The 23,189-nt window shown below is 28.2% G+C and overlaps 1 protein-coding gene across 5 annotated transcripts in view; it reads left to right on the top strand.

Moving 5' to 3' along the window:
- Positions 1–23,189, top strand: part of Utx (Utx histone demethylase) — a 140,656-nt gene that overhangs the window by 78,306 nt on the left and 39,161 nt on the right. Inside the window, exon 1 of one of the 5 annotated variants that reach the window (XM_043054403.3) lies at positions 20,525–20,868. The exons of the other annotated variants lie outside the window; for them this stretch is intronic. The gene's annotated coding sequence lies outside the window, so the exon portion shown is untranslated. Of the gene's footprint in view, positions 1–20,524; positions 20,869–23,189 lie in introns of those variants that run through there. 5 annotated transcript variants of the gene reach the window in all.

Raw genomic sequence — 23,189 nt, 5'->3', positions numbered from 1 at the left:
ATATCACCTTATATTTTATTTATTATTGTATAGATTTATTTATCATTTTTCTTATTCAATGCCTGAAGAATCCACACTGTGTTTTTTATGATGCCATGAACTTAACTGGAAAAACTAAATTAAATCTGATTTTCGAAAGCTCCGACGTAATATGAAATGATTTTTGCCAATAATGTGCTATTTTTATAACTGCTGTGAGTTTGCAACTGTTAGATCAAGTTTAGCCTATCTAAAGCCAGCGCTGTCTACGCTTATTTTGAAAATGGCGCAAAACGTTAATACGGAGAAAAGTGAAAAGCGTTTTGTGGTCTAATTTTTTAATATTAAAAAATTTACCTCCATGCTGCATTACTTGGCCTCATAAAAATTTGAAAAAACTGAGGATAAGGCAGTGAATTTGATAATTTTCCTCTGGGAGTTTTCTCTAGATAAAAATCGCCGAATTGGCGATTTTTAAATTTAAATAACTTTTAAAATATTTAAGTTATTTGTCTGTTTTAAAGCTAAGACAATTCTTAACTGCAAGATTATATATATATAATTTAAAATCATCGCATTGCTCCAAGTGTAAGGCGCGTAAAAGAAGGCATTTTTATTTACCGTGCGCCACAGAGCTTCGAAAAACAACGTGAAAAAATTATTATTATTTTTATTTTGGCGGAGTACATTTTCACCAAGTGTGTAAGAAACAATTTTTGTTGTCGTCATAGAACAAGCCTGTTAAGATCTATTTTTTAACGATCACCATAAACTTTATTAATTGTTATATTAATTTATTTACTATTTTTCTTATGTAGTGAGTAACGCACATAAAATTTTTTAGGATGTCGTGAACATATCCGGAAACATTAAAGTACATATCAGTCTTATTACGTTATCCGGAAAAATTAAAGTACATATCAGTCGTACTACGTTCACGTTTTGTGTGTAAGAAACAATGGAAAAACTTAATTACATCCTTATAATATTTATATTATTCATTTTCAGTTCGACGAGTGGAATAATAACTTTTGACCTAAACAGAAATATGTCTACAAATATCGTTTTCATTTCAATAAATAATGAATGAGTTCACTTGCGTTGCTATGAATATGAGTAGTAGAAAATGAAGGATGTTGCGATGTTACTCATGAGTTTTTTTTTTTTCCTTAACAAATATATATATATATATACATGCATTGTTCTCCCTAAGAGTTTTTAGAACGTCGGCCCGCCCTATCTGCCTTTTGATCCCTATAAATGCGGTCCCTTTGCCCTTTTTGTAGAACTGAGTCGCCATCCCTTAAAAACAATATCTTTATACTCATATTCCATTGAAAAAAAATAACTCACATTTAAATTAATAATTAATAAACAGATAAAATTATCTGTGTATAGGTTTTATCCTGATTACTATTATAAATAATTACTTTGTTAGGATTATTCTCACCTGGTTAAATTTAAGTTTCTCTTTTTTTTTTTTTTAATGTGAGGGGTATATTAATGAATTTTTTTCATAATTTTCATTTTAAATTATCGAAAAAAGCTTTCAAGTTGTTTATCAATTAATAATTTATTTTTTTTTTAGTTTACTTTTTTTGAAAAAAAATTATGTTCAGAGATTGTCTTAGCATGCCTTTAATTAATTTTTATTAACTACAGATATTTCTTTTGAATTGATAGTGCGTGAAAATTATTTTTCGAAATCTGTACATAAAATAGTATAATAGGGTAATTTAAAATTGTTGAGGATCAAATTCAGTTATTACATAATATTACACAATTTGATAAATTTTTGCAGTGTTAAGTGAGCGTCCTTTACGAAAACTCTGCCTTCTTCTATGAGGAAGCACCCTGTCCTTTTTTATTCCTAGCGAGAACTCTTTATATATATACATATATTTACGTGTAAAATAAATTTGCTTTTTTAAAAATAGGTCATGTGTGTGTTTCTACGTTAGTATTTTTTAGAAAAATGGGAGAAATCTTAGTATTAAAATATTATTGTAATGCATTGCTTTCAGAATATTTTTAACTTCTGTGTTGTGTTAACCTTGTATAATTTGAGTTAATAATATTTCACATAGTATAACTCAATAATAATATTTCACTAGCTTCTTTTCCACATTTTTTCGTTAAATATTAAACAAATACCAACATTTTGAATTGAACCTTTAAAAATTATGAGACAAGAATTATTAATCTGATTTATGATGTTAAAAAAAACTGATTAAAACATAAAACTATGATTCACATATAAAATTTCTCATCGAAATATAAAGCAAAAATTAAGTCAAATGAAGACTAGTTTTTAATTTTTTACGAATTTAAAATTTATATGAAATTATTTCAAATTATTAAAAAAAAATCAATTTTTTTAATATTACGTTTACTTGTGTGTGCGTACTTGTTTTAAATAAATGGGAATAGTTTTCCACACTGTTGATAAACGAGCCCACTTTTATATTCGTGTATTTTATTTATTTTTTTAAATACTGAATCGATTTTTTAATTTTTTCTTTTTATGGTGCGTATTTTACTCATTTTTTTAAATTTATTTTTTGACTTTCACTTGTTGACCTTACTGTTAATGTTAATTGTATAAAGTTAAGTTTTAAAATTCAAAATTTTCACAATTCTGAAGAAAAAAAAGAAAACTGTAATGTGTGTATTATAACGTAAACAAGAAATAACGAAAATAAAATTTTAATAAAATAAAAGAATAATCAGAGAAAAGATATATCAAAGTTGTTCTACAGAATTGAGGTAGAGTGTCCGAAATTATTAAGAGCGTTAGAGAAATATTTATTTATTGTTGACTTATTATTTTTTAACATTGTCAAATTTCAATCTCTGAATCGTATGTAATATTTAAGTATCGTATTTAAGTTTTAATTGTGTTTTTTTTATTGACATTTTTTACTATTATCATTTTTTCTATGCATAGAAGAAAAGCATAAATTTAGCTGCCATATTTAATATAAAAATAATATCTTACGGAAATTCCTTATAAGTTGATAGCTATGTTGATCTGTATTCGATGTTTTGTCAGTTGAAATACGCGCTGCATGTGCAAGTACCTAATTTATCCGTAGCTAATTTTTTTACTTCTTAAATGTCAATTATCTGTTTTTTCCTGAGAACCAGCGGTGGGGGAATTGCAATCGCAATCCAGATTTCAATCTGTCTACGGTTAGTCTCCAGAATTTGGCGATTGCATCGGCAATAATCATGCAACCCTGTTAGGGGGAGAAAAGGGGGCGGGTACTACTCGTGGCTTCTATCATGTTAGAAAACTTGCAAAATCTGCTTTTATAGATTCTAGCGTACATGTATTGCAGTTTTCATTGGATTTCGGGGGATCGATAAGGCACTTAAAAGATAGCCCAAATCATTGGGTCCCCGACGTCGAAGGGTGTTAAGGCCCTTTCTACGCTGACGGACAAGTCAAATTGAAGGAGCTGTGGGTGGGAGAAAGGGAGGAATAGGCGTGGACATTAGTGGACATAGGGGGAGGAGATATACTGAGCGACCATGGAAGTCCGGGTTACATTTTTTGGCAAAACTCAATATTTAAAGGGTGCGCCAAAAATAGATCACGCAACTATATTTATTACTTTTTCACTATTTTTGGTGTATTGGTCGGAGGTAGTGTGATTCCTTGTTACTCCTCTTATTTATTTAATTATTTTTACACCATTCATATTTCGTCATCATTCCAAATACTGGTAATATCAAATAAAATTTAAGATAATGTATGACACTGTCTTTTATTCCTTAATATTAGGAATGCCTTAAAACATTACTCTGCTCTAGAAAAAGATTTATATTATAAATATTAATAGTCTAACTAACAATAATTTTGTATAAATTGTTTTGGGTCTTTCAATCTTCTTTCTGCGTATCCCCAACAGTAAATAAATATTACAGCCTCGATATCATTTTGAATTTTCTTTCACTCACGTAACTATGTAATAGAGCGTGTATATAGTCATTACATCTCCGAATATTTCAAACCATATTTTACTTAAGAATTAAAGTGCGCAAGGGTTTTACTAAACCGGGGACAATTAACTTGCATTTAATGGTGATCCTAAAGGTATATTCAAAGGTATATTTTATATTTCTGATGTTATTGAAAAATGTGAAAACTGTATTTTTTATGATTCACGACGAATAAATCTTAATGTCTTTTTCTACATTCTCTTGAAGTTTCAATAGATCTAAAAAAATACAACTGAAAAATTAAATTATAAACTTTCAAAAATTTAATTTTAATGTATGCAAAATTTTTTATTTGAAAAAAAAAGTAAGTAACTTTAAAATAACACAGTAGTCATTTAAGGATTAAAAGAAAATACAACATAATGTGAAATTAATATTTTTACAATGTCTAAACAAAATAATAATTCATAAAATCCAAATTTAAATAAAATATAAAAGATAAAAAGCGTAATTTCTTAAATGTGTGCTCCGTATATTTTATAAAACAATGTGTAATAACAATACTATAGACTAGTTTTTTACACGTTATCTATCAGTTATAAACCGATATACTAGATTTTTTTTGTTAAAGTTATCTTTATCATTTGCAATTCTAAGACAAGAATTTTGTTTTAAAATTTTTTAAACAGAACTAACGTATAGTTACTATTAAATTACAATTGACAAAAATCAAAGAACAAGCATTTTATCAGAGACCTCTACAATTTTTAACAATCACAGGTGGTACTTTAGTAGATGAATAAAAGGTAGCATATACTTTCAAATGTAAACATTAATAAGTTTACGAGTAAAACAAAAAGCAAGTAAAAGAAAAAAAATCTATATATCTAACTGGTCCGAGAGGTCCTGGCTAACAAAATTATATACTTACTCTAACTTTTGAATTGGATTCTTCAAAAATACTTGTAACAACGAGTTAGAGGATGATGTTTTAACATGAGAGTTATCTTAATTTTATTATCTGCTGGGTCTTAAAAAATAGCAGTAAAAAATATATTTTAATATATCATTTCAAAATTAAGTACAATTAATTTCCTTTAACTTTAAATTAATAATTTTATAAACTTTTCTGCATTCAGGTATAGATACTTTAATTTTGTAGATGAAAATAGATGAAAAAAAACAAACAAAACTGTTAAGCGAGTCTCGCTTTTTATAACTCATTGCTTCGTTTCATTAGGAAAAAGCCGAAAATTTATTTACTAAAACGAGTACACTATTGTGGTAGTCAACCTTAAAACCGAAAATTAAAAATTTTCTTTCATTTTAATTATTTTAATCTTATTTTTATTACAAAAATTTTAACGCAGAAGAAGTAAGAACCACTGAGCCTACATAGTTTTCAAATAAAACAGAAATCTTTGTACAAATTAAAGAATTTTTGATGAGTTGGGTTAAAAAGTGTTTGATTTAAGTACTTCACGAAGCAAAAGAATAAGTAAAGCAGTTTATACGAAGTAAAATATATCATAAAAACTAGATGAGAAACATTCAAGTAATTTTCTCTAACGAAATCATGCTTTATTAATACCCAAGTACAGATCTCGACAGTTTTCAATTTATCTCTTTTGATTAGATATAATATTATCATTTTGATAATAATGTATTTTAAACAAACTCTACGTATTCCATGCATACTTTTCCAAATAAAAATGTTTAGCGGGTAGTAAAAGGGTATCCTCTTTTCTTTATTATTTTATTCTCAGACTATTTACAATGACGCGGAAGTAACACTCCCTCCTCCTTCTAGTTGAGGGGAGAGTAAAACTGGTTCTTAAGCCCCGACCCCCCAACCCCTAAACCTCCCCCGACCCCCCAACCTCCAAACAAATGCCAAGAAGGCTTTTGGAAACCAGCCTCAATCAGAACCATGAGCTTGTAGGGAATAAAAATAATTATTTTAATGATTATCCATAGTAATTTTTTTTAATTTTTTAATGCTTTCATAATTTATAATATTATTTTTATAAAATTAGTTTATTTCATTATTAATATTTTACCATTTTCAGTTTATTTTACATTATAATTTGTTTAAATTATCATTTTTATTTTCGCTTCAATGCTTTAGCATGAAAAGCATACTTATTAAAATTAATTTTTAATATTTTTTTCTTCAAATTTTGTAAAAAAATTTAAAAATTAAAATCTAACTTAATTTACTTTTTAATCCAAATATATGACATACATAAAGAAATTCCATGATTAATGCAATTACTCTCACCTAATAAACATTAAAACTAGTAGACATTTACAATAAAACAAGCTAATCTGCTCTTGATACTTAATTACAATCCATTTAATTACAAAAATGTATAAGATGTAGAAAAGGGATGAAAGAGTTGAAAACAAACGAAGATATTTATCTCAACTACATGTTTATTATGCCATAGTGTTTTAATTAAATAAAATCCGATAAATGCGTTATAGAGTATTTGAAATCAAAATCTCGGATAATATCTAAGTGAAGTTCTTAAATCAAGTCATTGTCCCTTTTCATCTTTAGTTATATTATTATTTAATCAAGATGACAGATTAGGTCACTGAAGTATTCCTAATTCGATAACATCCTAACGAAATTAAATACTTAATATCCCCTCAAAAAATAGTATACTATCCCCTCAATATATATTGAGGGGATATTAAGTATTTAATTTCGTTAGGATGTTAAAAATAACAGGCAATTGCGAGGATTGGAGAACGAATCGAGTATGAAACAAAGCCTTCTAGTAATTCATATTATCACAATATATAATGCATTGCTCGATATGTGTTAATATATAATATATTGCTCGGTATGTGTTAATATATAATATATTGCTCGGTATGTGTTAATATATTACTCGATATGTGTTAATATATAATATATTGCTCGGTATGTGTTAATATATAATAAATTGCTCGATATGTGATGATATCCTATATATAGACTATCAGCAGCATTTATTTCCGATGACAACAGCGAACAATACATTTAAAATTTAGTGCAAAAGAAATTAAACTATAAAAACTGGGGTAGTAGTGAAAAAAGTGAATTAGAACAATATCACGAGTAATTGAGTAGTTCCGGAGTGCGAGTATGTGGAGAGCGACTGCAAACAGAAGGATGTACTCCCAATTTTCTAAAAATACATTGTAGAATCTGTGAAGAAGCTAACTATTTTCAATGGTAGTTTAATTTATTCTGCTTCAAAGAGTGAAAAACATGAATTATATTATGTTTAACTTTTCACTCTTAAAAATAAATCACTTAAAGCTATTATATCGAATTTAGTTTTTAAAGTTTTTGAATAATATAATTAAAACAGGGGATCTGGGTAAATACCTTAACCATGATCATCCTAAATGGTAATAAAAAATACTATATATATATATATATATATATATATATATATATATATATATATATATATATATATATATATATATATATATATATATATATATATATATATATATATATATATATATATTGTGTGCACAAGGGATGCTGTGAGTACTTTATTCTTTAGACATAACTCAGAAACGCATTTTTCTTAAAAACAAATACATAAGTAATTGAATCAGAAAAATTCCCAGAATGATTAAAGGGGCCAGGATAGCCTGGTTGGGCGGGCACTGAGCTCATGTCCAAAAGGTTGTGTGTTCGACCCCAACCGGCCGAACATTCCCTGTGTTTACATGGTGACTGATGCACGTTAAATCTGTCGATTCGTAAAGTCCTTCAGGAGTTTCCTTGTCTTTTGGATTGGTTCAAATTACAAGGCTATGGAGTTAAACATTAGTAGTCGTAAATTTAAAACTGGGTCAATCGTTCAACGATGGTTATAAAATATAATTATAAAAGATCAGTGGTAGCTCAGGATAAAAAGCTCGCCTCCCAAATGAGGAGAACCAATTTCGAATCTCAGCGATGGCTGGTAGATATGAATTTTGCACCTGGCGACTCCCCAACCGCAGTACTGTTTTAAAATATATCCAGTGGTGGACGGACCCTGGGTTAGAGTCCCCTTGCAGTTGAGCTAACCGTAAGAAGTTTTCGTGGTTTTTCTCTCTATGTACAGCAAGTGTAAGTTAGTACCATCAAAACACCTTTCACGGAGACTAGTTTCTCCCAATGCTTGATCCAAGAGTTCTCTTGTCTTCTGGGTTGGGTTCAAAATTACAAGACTATTAAATTGAAGAATGATAGTTGCAGACTGAGAACTAGGTCGGCTTTTCACCACCGGTTATAAAATTAAATAAAATAATTATAAAGAGAGCTACGGAGGCCCAGGGGATAAGGCATACGCTTTCCAATTTGGAGACCCAGGTTCGAGCCCAGAGGTGACTGGTTGATACGAAGTTAGAATTCCATCAGGGTTAGAATTCCATTTTCAGTTGAGCGAAATGTGGGAGATTTTTGTGGTTTTCTTCGCCATGTAATGTGAATGCCGGTTATTAGTTTAAAGAAGCTACGAAGGTTAGTTTGTTTCAATGCTGGATCCAGGAGTTCCATTTAATTCTGGTTTATTGTTTTAGATTAATCAGCTTCGAAATGATAAAAGACTTTAAAAGTTATAACTAATTAAAATAAGTCTAACATTGATTTTATAAAAAATTTGCTGTATAATTTCTGATTAAAATACGTATTTACAATCTAATTTAATCTATCATGATTAACTTAATATTAGTCGATTCTTCACTACTTGTAAAAGTATTGAATGTCTGTTGTATAAATTGAAAACAAATCGTTGAGCGTAGTAAATGGCATACAAATATTTTTGGCATGCTCATTTAAAATTTCTTCAAATTTAAAATCTTTATTGTAAGAAATGTACTCACAATACTTATAAATATGAATATGTTATCAAAATATTTGACAATCCTTGGTAGTTTAAAGTTATTGTATGAAAAAAGGATTTGCTAGAAATTAAATGGTTATTAGAAAACGAAGCAGGGGTATTAGTTTATCGACATTTCAGTTGCTGATAGATATGGTTCCATTTTTTATGGAAGATTCCGATAAAACAAATACATTATACGAATATATATATATATATATATATATATATATATATATATATATATATATATATATATATATATATATATATATATATATATACATATATTATGTATGTATGTACAATAATCGGTCAAAATAATCGAAACAATCCACTACTAATGCATTTTTTCATATTTTTCAAGGAATACTTAGAAAATTATTTAGAACTTTTGAAGTGTTGAAGTCATGCGTTTTCTCATATATATTAATAAAGTTTAAAGCTTTTAGAGATTTGAGGGACCGGTAAAAAATTAGGAACCAAGAATAATGTTTTTGAATACCTTAATCGAAAACAATAAGCGAAAAGCTTGTGAATCATGTCAATAATGTTGATTATCATATGAAATAACAATCGTATACATACTAATATAATTAAACTTCTATTATAAAACAATCTGATTTTTTTAATATTTTGAAAAGTTGTTTTATTATGCATCAGAAAGTCTTATTTTAGTTCTATTATACATAAAAGCTAAGCAAGCGAGGCATCTTAGTTCATACAGTAGTCCACCATCTCATTTTAGTTGAAAGATCGTCTTCTCCCTAGTACAACTACACATTTGAATAGCCAGAAAAAAACCGGTTTTATGCATATACCCCATAGTAACAGGAAGAGATGGATACAGTTTCTTGTTTTTCTTATATTCATTATTTAACTTATTTCCTTTTTCTTTTCTTTGTTTTCTTTTCAGTTTTCGTTTTTTATACTGTTTACGCTGTTTCGAAAATATAAAGTCAACGCGCGAGGGAGGCGAGATGCGAATACATGGGGAGGGGACATAAAGATTGTATACAGCTGGAAATTGTATTAGTATAAATTATTTATTTCCGAAATCTTATCAATAATGATTTACTATATTTTATTATTTTCTTTAAAAAAACTGGCAACTGTCAGGAAAAAAAATTAAGATCGTAAGGAATAAAATAAGATTTCACTATTTGTGATTACAAAATATTCATCAACATTTATTTTTTTCGGATAAAAAAACTGTCCCGTATCTTTATTATAACTGTTCGAAAATATATTGATATTTATGGATTAAAAGTAAGAAATGATTTTCTTACCGGTTTCCAATATTTCCATTTTTTTTTTCTCCCTTCTTTTACTTCTTTTTTTTTTTTTAGTAATTGTCGTTGAACAGCCAACCCAATTTCCAGTTTATGACTACCAACTCCGTAGCCTTGTATTTTTGAACACAATCCAGAAGACAAAGTAACTCTTCAATCAAGTATTGGGAGAAAATTTGCCTTCGTGGAGAACGTTTTGAAAGAACTAACCCGTCTTTGCGTTAGGTGGACATGAAAACCACGAAAACCTACCATGGATAGTCCTAACGGATCCATGATCCGTCTGATTTTTTATTAGCATTGCGCTCGGTGTGAGCCGTGGGCGGATTTCGTATGACCAACTATCACTTGGATTCGAAATCGAATCACCTCATTTGGAGGAGAGCACTCTATCCCCTAAACAACCACGGCTCTTCCATTTTGATACGTATGTTACCGGCAAAGTTTGTAAGTCAACATTCTGTGGAATGTCAAGGCGTTGTTATACCTAAACTAGCCAGTGCCTGAAAGGACTCTTATTTCTCCCATTTTCTAAGCATTCAATGTAATGAAAAACCTGCAAAGTATAAAATATGTCTATGATTCGTTTCGAATGTGTAATGAAATGTAATTCAAACGTCTTTGAAGCTTACCATATCAGAGCAAGTAGATTAATTTTAATTTCTTCATTTGTATATGAAAATTTTGTTTCCCTTCATATGGCATGGATTCTTCAAGGCATAAATTTTGTTTTATCCAACTTTCATTTTCTCTACGCATCTTGAATACATTTATTTAATGGCACTCTCATTATTTTTTACGAATAACATTTAAATTATTGAGGAATGCGCGTGATTTACAGAATAGCCTTATCAGGATCTTTTTTCTTACTTTGCCTAAATATCATTTGTCATTCTATAGAATGTGTAGCTATTACATATAGTGTCTAGGGAAAGTATGTAATAATTCTCATATTTCGTGCTTGGCAAAAAAAAAAAAAAAAAAAAAACTGGCATTCTATGCAATGTTATGGAATGCCGGTGTTTTATACTTTACCCCGGTAACAAATGTATTATTTATTATTTATAAGAAAATGTATTATTTATTGAAGGGGTAAATCATGTGTTATTTTCTGAATATAAATTCATGTATCTAGTTTCAAAAGTTTAATTTAGAATTATTAAATAATGTAATTTCTCTTTCCATCGAAATTAGATTATTCCATTAAATAATCAGCACAATTTCCCATTAGAAAATTTATATTTTTTCTGAATTTTTTTGTGAGTTTGCTATAAGAATTGCGAATAATGAAAAAATTAATAACAGTACATATTTTTACTTTTCAGAAGAAAATAATGTTTACTATTCCTTGAAATAAAAAAAAATTGTATTTTGCTAATAACCTGAAAGTTGTAAAAATCGCAGAATCAATTTATTCCAAATAAAGCTTCATATAACTTTTCCCCTGAATTCCTGTTTTTAATGTATGGGTAAATGCATATTTTGTAAACTCAATTCAAATAAAATTTATTGAGAGTAATTTCACAGTTAATGTTTTTAAATTTGTGAAATTTTTTTACCGATAACTCAAAAATAATTTATTAAAAACTTTTGCAAATTTTCCGATTTGTTGATTTCTATATTTTAATGAAAGAAATACAGAATCATTCATTCAGGGGAAGGGGGTTGATTATGAGACGGACGCGCTGCCTAGTTCGCTATCGAGGCTCGGTGAGGGGTTACTAACTGCTGACTAAATAATAACAATAAAGTATAGTGTCTTTCCATTTGTATAATACCAGATTTCATTGCATACCCATAATATTAATTCTTATCTTTTATTCCGGAACTTTAAGAATCGAAGGAAAGATCAAAGACGTAAAGCGTTTTCCAAAATAAAATTCGCAAAACATTAAGAAATTTCTACAAGTAAAGAAAATCACTTATTCTACCAGTAAGGAGAGGCTAAAATTTGGCTACTTTTTTCGAATGAACCGCCATTCCTTAAACCAATCAGTGACCAGCCGACTAAGGGGGTTGCTTTTTTTTCACTTCGCATAATTAGGTAAATCAACGCCTTCATTGTAGGTGGCAGCACAATAACTCAGTTAGCTTAGATTTAAAGTTCAAATTTCGTGATGTCTTTGTACCATTTTTCTCGGTCAAATTTAAAAATAATTCTATTCTTTTTTTTTTAAATGAAAGATAAGAATTTAACCTTAATTTTCCCTTCTTAAAAACTAGATGAGAGAAAAACTACTATGGATAAAAACTGTTGGAAGTTGGAATGAGTTTTTCGAATTTAAAAAATAGTAAAAAATTTTTTTAATTTAATTCCAGACAGGATAATAAAGATATTTTTATTTTCTTTCGTTTCCAAAAAACAGAACGTTATTATCTTGAAAATTGACGATTTTATGCAGTACTGAACTGTCCATAGAATAACATGGGGGTTGCTTTTCTCCCGATCGAGCGAGCGAACGGCCTTAAGTAAGCACAATTGTAAGCAGGATGTGAGGATTTTTTTTCTTCTTTCATTACTTTAAAAGGGATTCATGGAAGTTTCTAGTTTCCCCCACCGTCATTTGAGTGACAAAGTAATTGACGAAAACAATTAAAACAGACTATTTTATTATTTTATGTATAGAAACAGGCATATTATTATTATTATTAGAAAAATAATGCATTTTTCCGCTTAATTAAATTTTAAAAAATCTAAATTAAGAAATTTTTTTTTCACAGGATTTAAATTAAAGTGAGGTGTTAAAAGATTTATTACTCAATGATGATTGAATTAAAGTGCACCAAATAACATAAACCTTTATTTTATACAGTGGAAAGCAAGTTTTCAAAATTAAAACTAGTACATTTTTTTTAAAAGAAATTTTCTTTTTTCCTAAAGAAAAAATGCTGCCTGCAAATTTCAAACTAACTCTTAGCAAACACATTGAAATTTGTGTTTGAAATCCTTTTATTGTATTCTATGAATTTTTTTAATTCGCGTATGTCAAATAAAATAATTACTAATACGTTTGACTACTTTATTTCATGACACTAGATTGAGTTAGTGTTCTACTAATGATACTTCAAATGCTTCCTGTTATTCTATGATTACCTTGTGTTTATCTATCTACATAATACTCCTTCCACTTAACGCATTTTTATTTTTAAACAATTTTGAATAAGAAAAAATGAAATGCATAATTTTTTTTTTTACGCACGTGTGCGTAGAACCTTAAGCTGAAATTACCGGAAAGTGGTTTATTTAGGGCTTAAATTAACCAGAAATCTATAGTGGCAACTGTAGTTAATAATTTTGACATTCAAGTTTTTGTGAAAATCTTTGAATGCTACGCTATTTTTTATTTAGAATCTTCTGACTAACTTTTTTTCAGATGAATAACCAATTTCTTCTCATATGCATATCTCCATTTAAAGACTATGTTCATGCTTTCGTTAATAAATTATATTTGTAATTAATTTAATAATTATTTGAATATTTTTAATTAATTTGAAGTTTTTGTGAAAGCTGTTCTACCAAGAAAGAATGTTAGAAAGCTACGGTATTTTATCTTTGGAGTCTTCGGAGTATTAAAGTACTTTTAGATGAATAAACTAATTCTTAACATACTATATCTCAATTGCAAAACTGTTTATGTTTTAATTAATAAATTATATTTTTAATTAATTTAATATCAATTAATTTAATGCATTATTGAAAATACTTTTGCATTATTCAAATGCTCACACAAAAAAAAAAAAATCTGATCAAAATTCCGTTTATTCTAAGTGTTATTGTCCTTATTTCTGTAATATAAAATTTTTTACTTTTAAATAAATCTGAGGAAGAGGAAATTTTAATGAATGAATTCATATTTTCATTTTAATTAGTTTAAAAATCATGGAAGGAAAGGCACAAGTTTAAAAAAAAAAAAATTTATGTTATTTTTTCCTCTCTCTTTAAAACTATTTATGCATTTTTTCTTCACTAGATAGGTGATAGGAACAAAAAAAAAAAGTTTTAATAAACGTTTAATTCTCCTTCAGCTGATTCAAGAATTTTACTGACAATTTAAATATCTTAAATACACCGGTTGTTGAACTTGGCTTTCAAATTATTTCATTTCCATTGATGATTTAATCATATAACACTAGAACCGATGACAATGACATGATGGATTCTGACAGGCATGTCATCTACGCTACTGCCACCTGCTACATCTGACGCATCAGCTGACTCTGGTAATGGTGGGAGAGCAGAAAGGGGTAGAAATCGCTGCTTTACAACTTAATATTTTTTTTTTTATCTCCTCTCTTCTTTTATCAACTCAAAATTAAATTTATTATCTTGCACTTTATCTCGTTCCTCCCTGCCACCCCTTTTTTTCTCTTATTGCTCTCCCCTTTTTTTAATAATGTTCCGGATGGCACTTAGTACTGCTGCTTAGAATGTTAGAGCTGTATATAATTCTTAAGCTATGCAAATTTTATGGCCTCAAACAAAGCATAATTTATATCCATATATATACATTCCCCACCCCCCTTTAGACCACAGCAACTCCGATTTGGTAAATAATTTGATCTTTCTACATTATTGAAAAAATTGTTAAACGTTATGAATCATCATTAAAAAATCCGCTCTGCAAATGTTCCGCACAACTGTCTTTCAGAAATTCGAAAAATTTTTAAACATAATTAGTCACCATGAAATGTAATGAATTTCCATTAAAAAAATACTGCGCATGTAAGTTATTCCGCGCTGTTTTATTTTGAGCTATTGAGTTTTATTTATTATTTTTGTATGGAAGACGCCCTCGTTGTTTTGTTTTTAAAATAATAATTATGTAAATTAAACTTAATATCTATTTAAGGAAATTATTATTTCTTTAACAAAAATAGGTTTTTTATGTTTGCTGCAAGTAAAGCAAATATTACATATTAGTTCCTAATATTCCTATCTTGGTCTATATTTCTTTGTTTAACTGTTTTATAGCTTGCTATAAATTTTAAAGATTGGTGTTTACAAGTTCTTACTTTTTATTTCGTACTGCATAGATTAACCTGCACAAGTTGTATCTTCGAATAATTAAAACTATTTTATTTATTACTGAAAAACACACATTTTATTGCGAATTAAATTGTAATATCATTTATTTTAAATGTTTCTGTATGAAACATTTTGTGCAGCAATAAAAGAATTTCAAAACGAGAGAACGTTTAGATAGATTAGATTGTTTAATTAAGAAAATATATATTTCAGATATATTTTAGGGGGATATTGAAATAGTTTTTATAGCTATTTCAAAATACTACCTTTTATTAATTTATTGTGTGCAGTTTAACGTAATAGATATTAAAAATGAAATGACTGTGGCATCGGGGACATCTTTTAAATTATAAAATAAAAATGTTTCAATATTTTTAATTTATTTAATTCTTTAAGAGTATTGATACTGTTAGTTAATTTAGACTACAGTGCAAGCGTTTTCTTCACCCCCCTTTTTTTAACGAAATGAGAAAAATAAATCTACTGAAATTATTTTTTAATGTCAGGTAAAGTATGAAAATATGTATTGTTCGTAGTTCTCATGATGTCAAACCTTAGTCATAACTCGCTGCCGTTCTTTTTACCAATCCGATTTTTCTTTAATTCTCATTAAATTTTATTTAATTAATCATAGTTTAATTGTCTTATCAAGAGTTTTTCCACAAAAATAAATTCCACAGATGCTTTTCCCTCTAACGTCTGATAATAATGTTGCATCAGCTTCGAGAATCAAGTTACTTCGAAAACAAGACCATCTGTCGTCTCTACTTGTGGAATCGTTTGTTCGATTATCGTCATTCAAAATAAGTTTTGTTAAATTATATTGTTAAAAAAAACTGCGTTGTTTCATGGTATCACTGGATTTTTTTTTTTTCATGGTTTTTTTAATGCTACTGATTGCAACTAATTATAAGATTTTAATGTACATTGTTTTGATGCTACTTTTTAAAAAAAACAGTCCATTTGTCCCCTCTACTTGTTGATTCTTTTGTTCGATTATTGGCATTCCTCAAAATTTTTGCTCCATTTAGAATAAACTGCGCTTTGTTTACCGGGTTTTCATGTTCATAGTTCCTAACATTATTTATTTTTAACCAATCATTACATTTTAATGCATGCTAGAGATGAGATGGGCTCATTAGTTGATAGAAGTCTTTGGGCTTGGGCTCTTGATAAGTTTTCCCTTAAAATCATACTACTTTCAAACTAAACAAAATTTTTTTAAAATAAATCGTCAGGTTCAGTTAAGTATTAAAAACTATCAGATTTAAAAATATTACGATCTCTGTACGACGTTTTAAATTTCGGATTCTGGCATTCTCATGCTTAAAAGGAAATCGTATCAATCTCGGGCGGGTTCGGATTTAAAGTCTGCTAGTTTTGGTCTTTAAAAGTAAGCTCGAAATCATCTCTATGTCGTTTTATGATGTGTGGTATAGGTTTTGAATTGGCACACCAAGTCTTCTAGTAAATATGTCACGTTACGGGTTTGCATTTAATCTTTTCTGGCTCTATAAGTATGCTCGTATTCCTCTTTATTGTGTATGCCGTTTTGTGATGTGTACTATTGGTTTTGAATTGGCCCGCCAAGTCTTCTAATACGTTACTCTTCGACTATTCCAAAACAAATGCGTCATTCACTGCCTATTGGCTCCTCAGAAATTCATTTATGGAACATAATCTGTAACAGTACGAACGTTCCGCAGGAATACCAGACACTTTTTTTCTTGGTTCAAGCAAATTCCTCAACTTCTATCACTCATTTTGATTATATTATCAACAAGTTCCCACAAGAATATTTTCATTAAAACTTTCTTCCCAGCAGGCGGCCATGTCATGTTTCCATCATCAAAGCATTATGTGCTACAAAAAAACTGAAGCTTCTGCTTCATGCTATCGACAAGTGCTTAAAGTGCTGGTTTTAAAATTGTCATCATGTTCAGTTGAGTAAGAATGAACTGTATAAAGTACCAGACTTAAATGCACGTTCATGGTTATTGTTTTATCGCTAACAACTCTGAAATTCGGCTTTTAAAAGCAATGTGCAGGAATTTTTTTCTATGAAAAAGAATATCGTATGTCGGTACCGTTTTGTATTTGTTTTGAACTGGCATGTCAAACCTTGCAATAAATAAGTCACACCTCGGCTGTGCCGGAACGAATAAAACTTTCACGCCATAAAATGCGTGTAATCATGCGGGGCAAGTTCAAAAACCATGAACTCTGAAACGATATCTCTATCAGCCACGTTATAAGGGCGTTCATATGAAATGCCTACAATATTTTTTCTTGGATGTTAGAAAAACTTTTACTTCCAATTTTCTACTCACTTAAAAAGAAAAAAATGTAAAGCAATTTTTTTTTTTTTTTTAACTTACCTACTCTTCAAATCTGAGACTTCATAAATAAATGGAAAAAAAAAAAAACTTTATGGACATAAATTTAATTTAAGTGCAAAGTTGACAAGATGACAACCACCTTATTAAACTTATTTTTTTTCCATCGTGGATATAATTGTGACAGGCATTTCTAGCCTGAAATGTATGATTATGCAGAATGTTATAATCGTAAATATGGTATTTTTGAAAATATCAAATATTTGGATGGATACCCGATAATTTTGATAGATGTCCTGGCTGTTGGATTAGGTATGAGAGAATATTAACTAACTGAAACCGGCTTTTTTTTTAATGCAATAGTACTATAAAAATGTATTTTTTGGTCTCAAACTATTATGAGTTGTTGAAATCTGTGCTAATAAAATTACATCGGAAAATGCTAAAACTTTCTGTTCTTAACTAAGTAATTCTGAAATTAAAATAGTATATTCTTTTTTTTCTTCTTTCTTTTAATTAAAGTAGTATATTCTTTGTAATAAAATTTACCTTTATTATACAAAAAAGAGCAAATTATGCTTTCTTTAGTAATTCCTTTTTAAAAGTATTCTGACATATTATTGCAAAAATGTCCTGTTTTTTTTTTTTTTTTTAATTTTTTTTTACTCTTTGATCCACTATGAGGCCTGGTACCATATAACAACGATTCATGTGCAGAAATGGAAATTTTATATAAGTTTTATATTTCCGCAGCACTTAGTAAAATATTGCTTCCGAGAATTGAGTATTTTTATAATGCAGAAACAAATTTAAAAAAAAAATAAAACGAAGCCTATTTGAAAATCTTACTAATCAAATTTACGATATTAATGAAGCATATATGTCGAATTGAGTTCCTTACAAAGACCCAAAAATGGTCTATAAAGATGACGTTATTGCTGGAAAAATCTAATTTAAAACATTCCTCTTAAAATGTTTCAAAAATGTAAGTACCGTTGCTTTTTCCAAATCAAATTGCAATTATTATCTTTACGAAGTAAAGCTCAAATTTTAAAAAAAATGTACTGGGTATCCTTGACTTTTCTACGAAAATAAACAAACCAGTTCTTAACACTAGATTGCCCAAGGAAGTCATTTTGACTGCTTTTTAATTTCAATTAGAAAAACGATGATGATGACTCAATTTCTTAGAATTTTGTGACTTTTTGTACAACATATAATTTTTTTATTGTTAATATTTACTACTAACTTGTTATATATAAAATAAATAATATAAAAAATATTAAAAATTAATTTTAAACAATTTTCTTTACACATTAGTTATTCTTTCACAATCCAGTCATTTTGACTGCTTTTGGGCAATATAGGAATATGCTAAGTTTCAGTCTTTCTAGTCAGTGCAAACCAAATATGTGTTTTCAATTTCTTAAAAAATTTTCTTGACGATGCATTGAGGTTCTTCTCGCAATCATTTAACTTAATTTCAAATGTCTGGAAGAGAATTTTTTTTCTCTCTTCCTGGTGTAAAATTTCTGTAAATTTGTTTTACCTGTTATACTTAACGCCGATCAGTTAAAAATGCATAACAACAAATAAATAAATAAAATAAAAAAAATTTTGCTATTTTATTTTAGAGCTAAGATAAAAGAACAAAGACAAAAAGCTGTTCGGAAATATATAATTTTTAAAATTGTTTCCTCAAAAAAAGAAAAAAGTTAAATTTCTCATTTTTAAAGGTAACGAGTCACAAAAAATAGAAAATACCATGTTGACGATAACATAATTTATAATTGTAAAAATGAAGATCGCATTTCAATTCTATATGAAAGTAATAATAGTGACTTATTCGAGTGCAGATAATAAAAATATTTAATGTAAACAAATATTTTTATTCGTTTCTTGTGTATGTTTTTACAAGATATACTGAAGAGAGTGTAGTTACAAGAGTGGTAGGTATAATTATTAAACAAATAATAACGAATGTGAAAGAAAATACAGTGGAAAAAAGTTTCTACTTTTCTTTTCCAAAGAACAAAAATTAATTGCCCAAAAGCTAACTCCGACTAATATTTAGAAAGCAATATTTGTTACTAATATTGTATAAGAAAAATGTGATGGTTGTTATTGGAATTAGTTACAATCCCATACTCTTGAGGAAGGCTGATCTAGTTCAGTTACTTACTGTTACAGAGCACGTCGTTTAAAAAAAAAATTTTTTTTTTCTTCCATTAGTTCTTTTATAAATATTTAAGACTGCTGTATTGGGTTTTGCCAGTTTCAAAATTCTGGTATTTGTATATTTTAGAAATTTTCTTAAAATTAGTAAGTTTCCTAAAAAAAAACCTTATTGAAATAAAATTTTTGCACAGATTATTGCTTGCTTGTATTATTGCTTGATCTGTATACATCATTCATAAGTATTACTAATACATAATGAAGCGAGCCTCTTTTATTAGTCATGTCAAAAGGCTTTGTTGGCCATTTGACAATGCACGACCTACGGGTCATATGTAATGTTCCTGTTTTTTAACAAGGCATATCAAGACACAGTTACAGTTAATATGCATCATTAATTTCCAAGGTGTGCGTTATTTTACTGCTAATTTGGACATATTTCTGATTAGTTAAAAGTAGCATTTAAGTGATGGAATCTTCATTTATGGAAAAGCAATGTTTATAGCTGACCTGATGATGCGCGAAGTCTTGTTTGTGCACATCAGTTTCAAATGACTGTCTCGACATTTCGTCACCAACAGCGTTTGCCCATTTAGGCAAAGAAGTAAAAAAAAGATATTCTAAGCCAAAGAATAAAACTGTTGGATGCTTGAGGCAATTTTTCCAAAAGAACTAAAAGACATTTCACCTGCTCTAGGTGAATAACGTGGATCTTAATGTAAGTGACATCCTTATATGACAGCTAAACAATGATCTTGCCCTCTTGAATAGCTGCCACCACCAAAAAAAGCATTATTTATCATTCGCTTTCTGTTCTGAAAGGGGAATGGTGAAGGGGAATGTCTTTATTGTCAGACACGTTAACCATTTGTCACCTGAGAAAGGTCGCATTCTTTTAGTCCAAAATTTTATAAAGCTAAGTTGTGGATTATTTTCTTTCGAATAATTTGAAACTCTATTTAATGATGTGTATGTAGTATTACTTTTTACAAAGCGTAATAAAAAAATATAAAATTTAATTAATCGAGGCATGTACAAGAATCTCGGAGAATTTTTTAATTTGTCAGATGTAACTTGAGACCATTTTTCGAGATTGGGAAGCCCTTTGACCTTTGGGGGAGGCTGATACTTCTTATTTTCCACGCCTTCGCGAATATATTGAAACTTCTGGAACATCTGAGAATCCCCCAAAAGTTACTTCTCTTGGTTTCTCTAATTTTTGCCAGCTGTTTAAAGTGAGTTGTATTATTTATACATGTTGGTCTTTTGCATTTATTTACTTATGTAGACACGTTGAAATCGATTATTCAGATCTATTTAGGAAATGCGTTTTTACGCGATTTGTTTTCATTCTAATTAATTTCTGTTTAATCAATTACGGTTATCAAAAGAAATGCAATTTTCTTTTACCTAAATTTTTATCCTTATGTTCTTGAATTCTGCCGGTTTCAAACATTTAATTACAAATGTAGATACTCGTTGAAATCGATTATTTATATCTATGTGTTTAAAGTATGCTAAGCACTTAATTTTTATTCTAACCCTTTTCTGTTTAATTAATTACGGTTATTAAAGGGACTGCAATTTTCTAATAAGTTTTTATCATTGTGTCGTTGAATTCTGCCGGTTTCATACATTTATTTGCCAATGTAGATACATTGAAATCGATTATTCAAATTTGTGTGTTAAATAACTTGAACGCAATTATTTTCTATTTTTCTATATTTTTTTCTTCTTTTTTGTCATTTTTTTTCCCCGCCGTTTAATCAGTCCTGATCACCATAAAAAATGCGATTTTATAAATGTTAAATTTAAAACAAAGTTTTTTATATATTGGCGCAACGTCTTTGTTGTAATATCTTGCCAAGGATTACAAGAAACATCTCTACTGCCGCATTTCCTAAGCTATTTTAGTTTTCTTTAACCCCGGAAGTTTTCATCCTTCTGTTCTTGAATTCTACTAACTTTTTTATTGTTCGAAATAGAAGAAAACACACAGTTTCTTTGAAATAAATTAAATTTTTTATATTTGAAAATAAATTTTAATGTATATTTCTCGAAATTTGAATATAATATTCCTTTGTTATTTATTAATTTTTTAATGGATTTTTTTTTTTTTTAAGATGCTTTCTTTCTTTCACTAGTTAAATTATCTTTATGTTTTTTCTTGAAATCATTGTTTTTTAAATTTGAATTACTATTGTATGTATGAATAATGCTATAAATTTTTAATTTGTAAAATTCTATTACGCTTCGAGAATTGTCTATATTTATTTTTTTAAAAGTATACAATTTGCTACTTTTAAGGTTAGTATTCCTTGTTGTATTTTTTTTTTTTTTAAAGTGAAGTAATCATATTACCCACGTATAATTTTATTACTTATGCAACACTGCTTTGTTTATAAATTTAATTCTAAAAGAACTGGTAATTTAATTACAATAACAATTATTACCGCCTTTTCTTTGTGATTAAGTGTAGTGGATAATTTCCCCTTTTACAATTTTTATAGAGTCATATTAGGCGAATATGAAATCTAAGTTATAAATATTTTTATAATAATTAATTTTCACCTTCGATTTTCCAGAAACTAGCTAGAAACAAATTTTTTTTTACTTACACCATTTTTATTTATGATACGTAAAAACTTCGAAATTCAAGTTAAATGATTCTTTTGTTTTGTAGTCTATCTCGCAATAAATCTTTCTATTTAACTCAGAATCGAACATTCATAAACAGACCATTTATTTATAATTTGTTGTACTTAATTGCTTTTCTTTTATAATTAATATTTTATTGTATATAAATTAGTGCCTGGTGATTTCAGAATTTTAATTTTACGATATATCGTTTAAAATATTGCTATTTACGATGTTATTTTTCCAATTTGTTTTATACACACTATTTTTACATTGAATAATATTTTTACATTGAATAAAAATCGAGGAGTAATTAAAATAATCTGTTACATTTGTCGACTTAGTTAGATCTCTCACCATAGTATCGTTTGTCGATAAATATAGCTTTATTATCCTATTCGATAATTACCGTCGCCGGTAATTACACAATATTAGCGTGTGTTATAAAGATAGCAGGGGGTATTATCGCTGTTGATAATTATATATACTTGTCCCTATTTGTAAATACAAAAAAAAAATATCGCCCAGCTCTAATCTGTATACATTTACACTAAAATATTAATTTATATCGAATATCATTTTTTTCTTCAAATTACTTTAAACTTAGCCCTTTAACGCAGATGGGACATCGGTGTCATTTTTATATATTTTTTTTTCTTACCCTCTAATTACAAGCGAAAATATATTTTGGTATTTTTTAATTATAAAAAACAGTCTAATAGTTACTAAAAAAAGTCTTGTTAGATTATTCGAATTATATTTGTTCTAAATATAAAATCCAAAAAAAAGTAGTTGGAATTTTTTTTTTTCATTCATTTTCAAGTATTTATCAAAAATTGATTTTGTAAATTAATACAATTTCAGTGATGAATGACTGTTTCTAAAATAACTGTAAATAAGTGCAAATTTCAAAATATTA

Source organism: Parasteatoda tepidariorum, chromosome 11 (assembly GCF_982258835.1).
Source record: "Parasteatoda tepidariorum strain Cologne lab strain chromosome 11, Ptep-v5.0, whole genome shotgun sequence".
Classification (NCBI taxonomy): domain Eukaryota; kingdom Metazoa; phylum Arthropoda; class Arachnida; order Araneae; family Theridiidae; genus Parasteatoda; species Parasteatoda tepidariorum.
This window is presented reverse-complemented; position numbering and strand designations above follow the sequence as displayed.